Source organism: Eschscholzia californica, unplaced genomic scaffold (genome assembly GCF_041429995.1).
Source record: "Eschscholzia californica isolate CP2 unplaced genomic scaffold, dmEscCali1.0.p SCAF_1, whole genome shotgun sequence".
NCBI classification, from domain to species: Eukaryota; Viridiplantae; Streptophyta; class Magnoliopsida; order Ranunculales; family Papaveraceae; genus Eschscholzia; species Eschscholzia californica.
In genome coordinates this window covers 74,966,578-74,978,522 of record NW_028238198.1, presented here as the reverse complement: position 1 = coordinate 74,978,522, position 11,945 = coordinate 74,966,578, and positions in this window count along the sequence as shown.

Below are 11,945 nucleotides of genomic sequence, written 5' to 3'. Positions count from 1 at the left end.
AGTTTACAGATTATGTCAGTGTTATTAAATACTGTTTTTTCGGTTTATTTCCAATTTATACCCTTTGACAGTTGACTTACACTAGAGCACTAGCTTCTTAATAAAACGTTATTTTTCTAATTAAATATGTCGGTGATTTTTTTAATACTTTCGGTAGTACTAAAATACGCCAGGTGGGTAGTAGGAGAGTTGAGAAAGAATTGACAGAAAATGGGGGTAGTAGTAGTGGGTAGGGTCCTACATGGGTTGTCAGCTCGTGAAAGATGAAACCGATGGAAAATAGGTCTATGCTTTTTGTGGCAAAAGCGGCCAAGTTCTTGTGAACCACCTCCTTCTTCCCTTCCCTCCTTTAATCCTAATATCTTCTTTTATCTTTTTCCCCAAGTATATAAGATTTTAGATCATTCATTTACTTAATTATTTCAAATTATCACATATTAATGATTATGAATACAATACAATACTAATAAATAGGATTAATCTGGTTTGGCCTAGCAAACGTAACAAACTCGCCTACTTAGGTTCCAAATTCAATTCGTGTAGACTCATTTTGAGTTCGCTCTTTTAAAATTGTAAAGTTCCACATGTTACTACCTAACTAAAACGAGGTTCACTTTTAAAGGTTCTTTCGAAAGCTAGTCAACTCGAAAGCTTAGTTCATCCCCCTAAACTTGACTAGGCGAAGGGTAAAGCTAGTAATTCAGTTAATTGTATGACATTATATTACTTAGTATTATTGCAAAATTAAGATCAAAACAATTGCAGTAGCTTTTTTTTTTTTGTTGAATTAATTGCAGTAGCTAGTAGAGTATTTTTTTTTTTCGTATGACGATGGGGGAATAAATATTAAAAAATGTATATTTAAAATTGTGGTTGGTGTTGTGTTTTGTTTGATTAATAGTTTTTCACATGGTTTGGTTCTGTTGTCTTGTTGTTTTTCTAATTTTGACTTGTTCATTGATCTTAGCTGTGAGGGCTAATTTGATATGGCACTTATATATACACAAACACACACAATTAGGACCCTCATCAAGATTTGTCAACAAGATTTGGAACTGTACTTCCATAGATGACAAAAAAAAAAGATTTCAGTATATTTCAATGATTATAACCGTTTTATACTTTCATGACTATTACACGGCTTTTTCTAGCTTTTTTTTTTGTTGAAATTGGCTTTTTCTAGTTAGTGTATACAATTGAAATTATTGGAAAACATAACTACATACTATATTTTTCCGGAACCCTATATATATGTGTTGTTGTGATTAATAGTTGGTGAAGAGGAACTGTTTCCAAAGAAAAATAAATCGAATGGCTAGGTTTGGCATAAACATTTCTTTCATTTTAGGAGGTGATTTCAAAATTGATAGCTTAACGACCCCATATACTTGTAGGTGATTAATGTTAGAATTCAGCGATAAATAATACTTCATGAGAATTTCTAGACAAATTTTAGTTGGTTTACTAATTTTCTCAATTCCTTCAAATGATAAAAGACAACAAATTGATACGACTCTATATTTGAGTTTAGACGTCTCCTAGTATGAAAAAATACTTGTTTGGTAAGTGAGTACGACACAATCCATCAATAATATATGTAGTGTAAAACATTTCCCGAAATTTCGTAATACAAATGTACGAAATGGATCCTATAATTATATTACTATTTGTTATTGATGGAAAATAAATAAAAAATGCAAGAAATTGGATGGGTAGGAAAAAAAAAGAGTTACTCTTTTTTTTTTTGTTGAACTGAAAAAAAAAGAGTTACTCCTTCATCAATTGTTGTGAGAGATGATTTGGTAGCCCATGCTTATAAAATGAGTGCCTACCCTTCTCTTTTTAGTTTCTCCTATAACTTATTCAACGTTTGTAAGAGATTCTTAGACAGGATTTCGAAGGTCAAGCTTGTTTAGAAGCACTTTGGGTCATCATGGTCTCATTAGGAAATTTCTGCCTAAATTTAAAGAGCAAGGCAATTACGAGAGTCGATATTCATGTATATTTGTTCTCGTACCCGCTCTAAAATTAACACCTGCCTAACTGATACTAGCTTCCTCTATCGTGATCTCATGTATGTTGTAGGGTCGCAAAATTCATAAGAAAATGAGATGTAACGGCGGGCAATTATGTATAAGTAAAGCGAGATAGATACATTATAAGGGACAATATTAGTAGTATTGGTGCCCTAAATACTATGGCTCAACTTGTCCAAAACAATCCGAACCCCACTATGTACCAAGAAAATATAAAAGAGAAAAGATTGTAGACTCTTTACAGCTAAAAACAACCTATAAAGCTAAAAAAGCATGCGCACATTTTGGTGTAGGTACCACCATCTAGTCCCAACTTAGATCTCTTTGGTCTCCACCATTCTTCACATATAAAATCACCAAAAAAAAACATATCTAGAGCATATAGATATTAGTGGTACTATATTCTCTTGCCCCAATAGGCATTAAGAGATGATACTACTTCCTTGAGTGTTCATCAAATACCTTAGAAACAATGAGAGAACTATAATTTGGTAGAATTTGTTGTTTTGTTTCCTTGGGTAGTTCACTAGGAGAGCTATCTCAAGGCAATCCACATTTTATGTTAATTCAATAGGATGCAGTTTCCTTAATGAAAAATGACTTCTATGTCTGGCTGAATTGCAAGCGGCCATCTACAATTTAGAGAGAGACAAAATTTTCACTTTCGATTTCTAAATTGTCCCTGTCACGTATTCTTGCCAGGCATACAATCAGGTTTTGGGTCATACATTCATAAATAGGTTCAATAATTGAGTGAAAGTTTTACAGGATCACTGGAATAACAAAATTTTTTTGAAGGTTTTGAAGATCATTTTATTCCATTGGGATCACAAATTTGTAAGTGTTTTTGTAGGATACGAGTTTAGTTGAAATATAAAATTAAGAGGAGAGTTAGTCATTCTTACCTCTTAATTGTCGAACAAAGAAAATCTTTCTATATAAATAAAGACACAGAAAAAGCTGAGGCGAGATACTCTAGATTTAAGACGAATGACTCTTTTGGTACCTATCATGAGATTTATGGACACTATCTAATAGTAAGAAGTGTCAAAAAAGAAATGCTTTGTAGGTGTACCCACAGATCAACGACGTTTTGCCTCCAGAATACAATGACGTCGTTTTCCTTCCCATATACGTTGAAGAAGAACACGACGAACATTGACTCGTATTATGAACTTCAGAATTTCGAAATGACCATAAAACGAATGAAATTTATGAGTAAATTTTTCTGGAGTAATTTTGAAATTTAGTGCAATATCACTAATCTGAAATGATATTCTATTCATGGTCTAAAAACTGGAAAAACGAATTCTAATTTGGAGTTCATATGGGTCCTATAAATAAAAATCGATTAGGTGCATTCATTTAGGACGCATATGTTGCGTTAGGGACACATCTGTTGAGAAGGAAAAAGGACGGAACACTCAATTAACAACAGATTATTGTCGACTGCAATTGGGGCTCAAAATCTCGGGAGGAACTCCCTCCGTTAGATCTTACTCAATCTCGTATGAATTTAGCCCACCAGAAGTCAAGATGACCGTTAGATGGAGTTTCAGGACTATCCCACTCCATGCCCGACACGGGGCTAACCCCATGCATCAGATCTGGCCTATTGCGCGTACAGAACGAGAGTCGTCCGATCTGGGCGTGTTCGTTTTGCGCAAATGGCCCTCAGACAAACTTTTCCGTCTTATCTTTTGGTCCCTAAATTAACCAAACATCATCCAAACTTTTAAGCTGGAATATCTCATTCATCCAGAATCGTATTTGAGTGATTATTAGCTCTAAATTTAAGAGTTCGACGAGACGAACACAATGCTTCATCTATATCTTCAGTTTGACGAGTAGAACCAATCTGAAATTGGCTCCGATTCTAACAAATTTATGCAAAAAGGAGGATCTTTTAGTACTACAATGAGCTACGCCTACAAAACTCTATCTTAAAATGTTACAAAGTTAAAAGAAACTCTGAAGAAAGCATTGAAACGGGTCATATGAACAACTGAATGGAAAAGTTAAAATGTATAATGTTCGGTAATGTTCGATGGCGTGGAAATAGACATATATATGTTATATATCTATATTACAAAACACATCAATGTGACTAGGACATAATAATTGTTCTTAAATGATGACTAGGATATCCACGTGGACATTTATATTACTCCCTCCGTCCCAAATTAAGAGTCCACTATTCCTTTTTGGGATGTCCCAAATTAAGAGTCTCATTCTTAATATATCACATAAAATTTCTTACTTTTCCATGAATACCCTTTCTTTAATATTTGCATATATGGTGCATTAATTAAGCTAATTAAGACATTTGACACTTTCCAATACAAAAATTGATTTTTCCAAGCAACAAATTCTTTCTTTTAGATTAATTTAGTTACTTTAAATGACTAATGGTCAAATTTGATTGATAATCTTTGAATTACTCTAACAAAAGTTATCAAATAAATAAGGGTAAACTTGGAAGAAGAAAAACTATGAAAATAAGTTGGATTACCAATATGGGACTCTTAATTTGGGACGGAGGGAGTATAAATCTTGCCGTCCAAGTTTATCCATCCATGGTTACCCTTCACTTGGATATTCCTCCCTTTAAAGACCCTTCGTTTCTACCCGTCTACTCTTGAAGAAAAGAAAACACGTCTCTCTATCTCCCATCGTTCTTTTCATCTTTCGTATCTCGTTTTTCCTCTTCTCAGACAAAACCTATTCATTTTACCTTCATTTTCCCTCTTTTATGAAGAAAACGAAGCCGTAATTTCGCCATGTTTGTTCTTTCTTGTTCTTATGTTTGGTATTTCAATTTGTCAATCTATACAACTAAGACAAGCTGACGGACAACTAGATTGGAATCCCGAACACTCTCCTCAATTAACGCACACCCCCTATCTTCTCAAACAGATTTCATCCCCATTCTTTCTCTAAATTCCAACTTTCTTTCCAAACCTTTCGTTTTCCACCCATTCAATGTAAGAGCATCTCCAATGGGACACTCAATCTCTAACACTTTTAGAGCCACACATGACTTTTTGTAGTTTTTGTTAAAAAACCATCTCAAATGGAACACTTTGTTAGACACTCTAACATGAGGTGGACACATTTATTATAGAGTGTTTAGAGAGAGAAACTCTAAAATGAGACTGTCTACTTGAGACTCTCTAAGTGTTGCTTTTTAATTCTAACCAATAGAAAACTTTGCTTTTCAACTATTTTTTATCCTATTGGATTGAAGAGGGACATGTATATTAAATTATAGAGACTTTAGAGATCTCCATTGGAGACCAATAAAACTTAGAGTGTCTCTATATTGACATTTAGGAAAGAGAATCTCTATTGACACTTGACAACTAAGACTCTTAGAGTGTTTTGTAGAGTGTCCCATTGGAGATGCTCTAAGGGTTGTCTAGATTTCTTTTACAGAGAGAAAGAGTTAGAGAAAGACAGAATAATAATAGAAGTTTGATTTTAATGTAACATAGGTAAGAACAACCAAAGAATTTCATCATCCATCCTCAACACTTTTTTTATGGTATTATAATTTACTGATTTGTTTCACTTTTGTTGATTTCTAGGATCAATGGCTTCCAAATATTATCTCTTTCTTCAATTCGATTTGTCGGTATATTGTAAGCTAGGTAATCTGAAAATGAGGTTTATGGAGTGCCTATACTTGTTATGATTTTTTTTTCTTATTTACTATCAATTATGGTCTGTTTATCTAAATTACTTGCAAGACATAACTTTCCTGAGGTTGAAGATATATAAAATATATTCATGAATTATTTCTATTAACAATTTTCGATGTGCTTCAGGATTCGCTTATCTGATTTAAGTTATTTTTCATTCGATTGAAGTAAGATATACTTTGACTCCATTGAGCCTTAACTTTCTCGCCAATAATGAGTCACTGAGCTGACATTTCAGTTTCAGTTGCTTCTTCATTAATTAGGATTTCTTTTTGTGGTTAAGTTTGGTCACTAATTAGGTTTTTTAGTTACTTAGTTCAGGAGCTTCAGTTAAGCGTTACGTTCTACGAAAGAAGACTCCAACGAAATTTCTCAATGTGCTCATGCCGTCGAAAGACAGTATTAGGTTAACTAATTTGAGTTTCTTTCTTTAATTCGTAGTGATTTAAAGAGATGAAGATGAAATTATATAATTAGTAAAATTAAGTTCTAGCTAAATGTCAATGTAGTGATTGAAATGTTTAGTTTAGTATATTTTATGATTGTTATCTGAAATGCCTCGTAACTTGATATACGACTGTTACGGGTATGAAGAGAGTCTTATTCTCAAGATTTTTGATAATTTGATGTTGCAGGTCCTCGAGACATTAGGTATTCATACCCAAGTTCTCATTCCTAGAGTCTTTTGCCTTTGTGTCGATCCAAGTATAATTGGGACTACATATATCTGTTGGGTTGTGGTGTCTACTTGTACTAGTGTCGTATGCGGATTACTTTGACATCTAATTTCAAACACTAGTATGTCCCATGGATCATCATGCATAAGCTAATAATCAACTAAGAGTTAGAAATTACCTTAATCGTTAGTTTTTCCTCGAACTTTTCCAATCGCTTTTGAGAAGACCAAGAGCTTCAATTGTAGCTCCTCTACTTGGGGCACCGAATGGTCTACTTAATCTTACACCTTGTTTATTAGCTAGAATAACAATGGTAGTTTGATTACAAGAAGAACTACTTATTCTTTATTTGATTAGTTGATAACTTTTGGGAATTAACTCTCTTTCCCCTCTCTACTTAATGGTGTAGAGTTAGAAAGCTCTTAGAGAAATTCCACACCTTATTGAAGTCCCTAGGAGACCTTATATATAGTTCTAACTTAGAGTCCAACCCTAATTCAATTCCTAAAAAGTCATTTTTGAATAAGATTAAGGAAATAGTCGAAAATAGAAACTAGTTGCTATTTTCTCTATTACCCTTAGTTGTGGCCGTCTCCTAAAAGGGGAAAAGTCCAGATCTGGCCGCCCCCTTTAGGATACCCCATTCATCATGGTCGGGCACCTTTTTATTCCCAAAACACCCTTTCGGTGTCTTGACCCAAAATCCCCCTTTTCTGGTTTTTTGTGCTATCGTTGCCTAAACTTCTTTTAGGCCTATGACACATATTTATAGGACTCTCCCATGATAATATATCTCATTCCCACTAGTCATATCATCCGATTAAATAGTCATTCTTATATGTAACCCGATGTAGGATCCAGTCGAAGTTAGTCGCGAATTATTTCATAATTCGACGATCGTAGTTGGTTTCTAGCAAAACACTACGATCCCTAAATCAATCGGACTTGATGATCTTCTCATCAATTGTCCTATCCGACAAATTGCTCGCATTGCATTCATGGTCAAAGTACATCTCCTTGACAAAGAAATATCCTTCACCTTCAGACTCCCACTTGTACTTAGAATAAGTAAACTGCTCGATTCCCGTGTCAATTTGTATCCCATCTGATACGTCACGTCTTTCAGACTTTCTTTATCCCGAGTACAACTGTCAAAGACAAATGATTAACTTTTTATCTATTTGAGCGAGGCCATTCAGTTGTAACTCATCAAGTGGCCATGAGACACGTTTTCCGAATGTAATTAGGATGATTAATCCATTCTTGTGCTCCCACTCCATTTTAGAAATCAGAGACTTTTGGTAACTGATTTTGACACCTGGACGCATTAGAGCCTGCTCATAAATCGGACCCACTTACTTTTGAAAAAAGAAATGACAACATCATCCCCAAGTACTGCGTACTTATCAAAGCGCAAACCTAGATGTACTTGTTCTGCACAATGTCACACCAAGATATGATGTGACAGTGCAAAGAACGACCAAGAAGAGTAATACCCTAAGGGTTGTCCTGCAACAAAGCAGACGTTAGTCAGCTTCTTCACAAACGGTACCTCAAAGAGTAGTAAGAGCGGCCACCTATCGGTAACACTCTTAAGATCAAATGAGTACACATGACGCTCGCCTACTAGTCGATCAAGAGGACGTTCTTGTTGAAATGTACCATCCATGGGTATCATTTTCAACACAGACATCAACCAATCATGGATTGGTTTGAGTAGTCTTTGATTGACATATTTACCTATGGCGAATATTCACCTCTTACCACCTTCCTCAACAGACTGACCCAGTCGTCCCTCAACTCGAGGTATTCCCAACTGGCGACACGTTGGTAAGACCGATCCAATATTCCATAAAGATAGCGGCTCTTCCACATACAAGTATTATGACTTCAGATCATCATGTATGTATCGTCTAAGAAAACTTAAAGCATGAACCCGCAACATTTCATCGGCATTATTTCCTTCAACATTTCATCGTCTAAGAAGGTATTTATAGGGTAAGAGTGGGAAGTGATACGATGGAAATTGGAATGCAGTCGGTTTACTCCTCAGCCAAACTATAAAATTCTTCCTCAAGTTGAGAGAAGATTGAATAATTCATTGAGTATATATAGATACATGGAGTGCAGAGATCTCTCTGTATCGTTACATAAGATAACTTAAAATCTAAACCAAAACTAATCTAACCTAATTTAATTTGAATAAGTCAAAGTGAAATACAATAATAACAGTTTAGATACAATCTTCATTCCATCCGTTGGCCAAGATTCAGCTGTGATGACATGGAGAAAATCATGCGCCACTCTTGCATTATGTAGTCCCAATACAAACCGCCATAATCTATATGCTAAAACCGCCACTTCCTTCCAACCAAAGCAATGATTTGATTGGACATCTTATCCTTACATGCTAATTGGTTGTTATAAGAGGCAACTTCCTGTAGACACTTGTCATATATGCTCTGGGTATCTTTAGGTAACCATATAACATAACATAAGTGAGTTTTTTTTTTAATTTATTAAGCAACTATTGTGTTCTTCAGTTAAATAAAACATTTGCTCATATCTAAAATTCGAATTCTGATTATAGTACTACTCAAAGGATGAATATATTGGCACTGTTAAGGATTCACAAGTTCTTAATTGTAATTCTCTAGATGTCTTTCATTCATGTTTATTTTCCAGTATTCTCCCACACTAAGAAGATGATATATTAATCATACTTTCTCGTTGTAGTTTAAACGTGTTCGACATAGGATGTGAAACGTATACCGTGATCTCTTTTAAATTGGGTGCCTTGAGTATTGCAAGACCGATGCTTAACAAGGTGGTACATTTTGGAATACACTCCATTAAAATCGGATAAACTCAGGGAGTGGTAAGCCAACTAACCTTATATGCTTGTTTCACAATTAAACCCACCGTCCCTTTATCACTCTCCCAGTGCCATTTCACGGTGGAACATGATATGAGTTGCAAGTTCTGCTACAAACTAATTGGACAACACAAAACCGCACAATACCTTTCTGCATCTTTACACTATATTATATTAGAGTCAATGGGATACTAACAAAATCGATGTTAGATTTGAGAACCAACATACACCAACGTAAATATTGACATTATAATGTTATATGTTCTTCAGTGTCGCCACAAATTGATTGTTCAATCCACAAACGTGTATATTTTCGACTTCCATGTCCCTATTAATTATTCTGAAAGTAATATTCTTTCCACTTCTAATATTGTTCTTGTCCAAAATTTATATCATCTTCATGAACAAGAATGTTCTTCTGCATTTGGACACCTCCTTGAGAAAATGTAACTCAATTGAAATGACACAAGTTACCTCCTTGAAGCCTGCATTACCTTCCTTCCTCGTCCTTCACAATCAATGGTGGTCGTTAGAGTTGAGAGGAATCAAAATCAATTTCATTTAAGTGCTCATCCAGAGTTGCTTACATTTCTGATGCCATTCATCATAAAAGCTCGACACATGAATAAGAAGCTTAGTCTGGTTCCAGCCAGATTGAGGTATTTTATCCTTTTTTTACTTCTTTACTTTGATTACGGTTTTAATGAAAATCTTTGTTCAACTTACTGCATCTTTATATGTACCCAAAATCTGGTGACACCGATAAAGTTCTTCTTGATGTTAGTACCAGCTATTTTATCTAGGTTCATCTTCGTTTTCTTTCACTGTTTCGCCTAATTTTTTCAACCTTAACAATAGTGTGAATGTCAAAGATCTATTGAGGATTCAATTTACAACTTTTGAAATTTATTAGCTTGTTTGGAATTTGGGGTTTCCTTTCAAATCTAGCTAGACTTATGGATCTGATGCTTTTATTTTTAGGCAAAAGAGATTTAAAATGTAGGGTAGATGGTTTTGGGTTGTTTGAGTTGTTAATACCGCAGAGTTAAAGATGGCTTCTTCTGGCATGAAAGAGTAGATGAGCAAAAAATCTAATTCATAACTTGGAATAAGAATGTAAACCTTTAGGTAAGTTGGAGTTTTGTGACGCAGCGGAAAAATGATAAAAAGTCTTAGAACTCCGTCTAAAGACTATTGAACCGAAATTGATAACAAGAATACTAAAAATACTGAATTTTATTGATTGAATGAATGACTGAAACAACTTCTAAGCCCTCATTATATAGACTTAGGGTTTCCTAATCTTGGTCAAACTCCAATAGAAACTCCTAAAAAAATAAAATACTAGAATAGTAGAAATCCTAAACTGAAAACAATTACCAAAAATAGAAAAAAAACTAGTAAAAGTCCGTTTTGAGGCCCTAAACGATGGAATTTGTCCCTCAAAGTGGGCCCTAGACGAATGACCGGAACGCTATTTCACACCATCCCTCAAAATTTCGTCCAATTCCGACACCCTTAGCTTCGATTTTGGCCGTTTTAGTCTGTCACCCTTGTATTTGGCCGCTTCGATCTCATCCATGTATTTCTCGGCCAATTCCTCTACATCATTTTGGAACTCCATTAAGTATCATAATGGTCAATATAAGGAAGGTTTGGAGAGGGATTAATTTCTTTCAATATTGACTGTTCATAATGCTTTTAATTTACCACTCAAGACAATTACTTTGTCGAAACTCTTGATCCTATTCCATTGGGAGAGGGTGTCCGTGTTGTATGGCCAAGAGAGGATGACTCGACACTTATGCATGATGTCCACTTTTTATGACTTGATTCAAACAGAAATTATCACACCAATGCTACCAATTGGTGTAATGTCCAAGGAAAAAGTTAGCATGGGCAAAAGATGTTCATGTGGTTTTTGCAATTGATCAAGTAAATTCTATATGACATTGCTTTATTATTAATACGATCATGAAATGAAGAATTTACATCTAAGTATTTTTTTTTATTAAATCTTCTTCGGATATAATATCTGGTTTACATTCACCGAGGACGGAGAACCAATAACAAGCTGTTTTTGTAGACCCATTCATGCTATTGAGCCTACAATAGTTAGTTTACTAAATTTTGTACTTGAATATCATATATATTTTTAATAAATGACTTCAACCAAGAACGTGTTTTAATTTTGAAACTTCAGTCTAAAATAATAATGCGGAAAAAGATCTTACAGTGCTTCGTATGTAGACAAAACTTAACACAATCCGCATTTGCTCTTATCCAAATATATTTCCCCACTCACCTTATTTTGTTGTCCGCATATTTCGTAGAAATGCTAAAAAGAAATAGTACTTCGTAATCGAGTATCTGATTTGTATTTTTACTCTGTGACACCTTCCTCTTAAGTCTTAAACATAGTCATATTTCTCGCTCTAGGGTTCTGCAAATTTTTGTTGTCTCACATGCGCTAACTGCTTCTTTTGTTTTATAAATCTTCTTTTTGTGCCTTGCAGACGTGTTTCTGGTTGTTTAGTTTACTTATTTATTTTACATATATATAAAATCATTCAGCCTATGATCCATGGTGATATGATGGTGGGAGCTTTCTTTATTTGTTGTATTCTCAATGAGGGTTTTTATTTATTCTACTTGT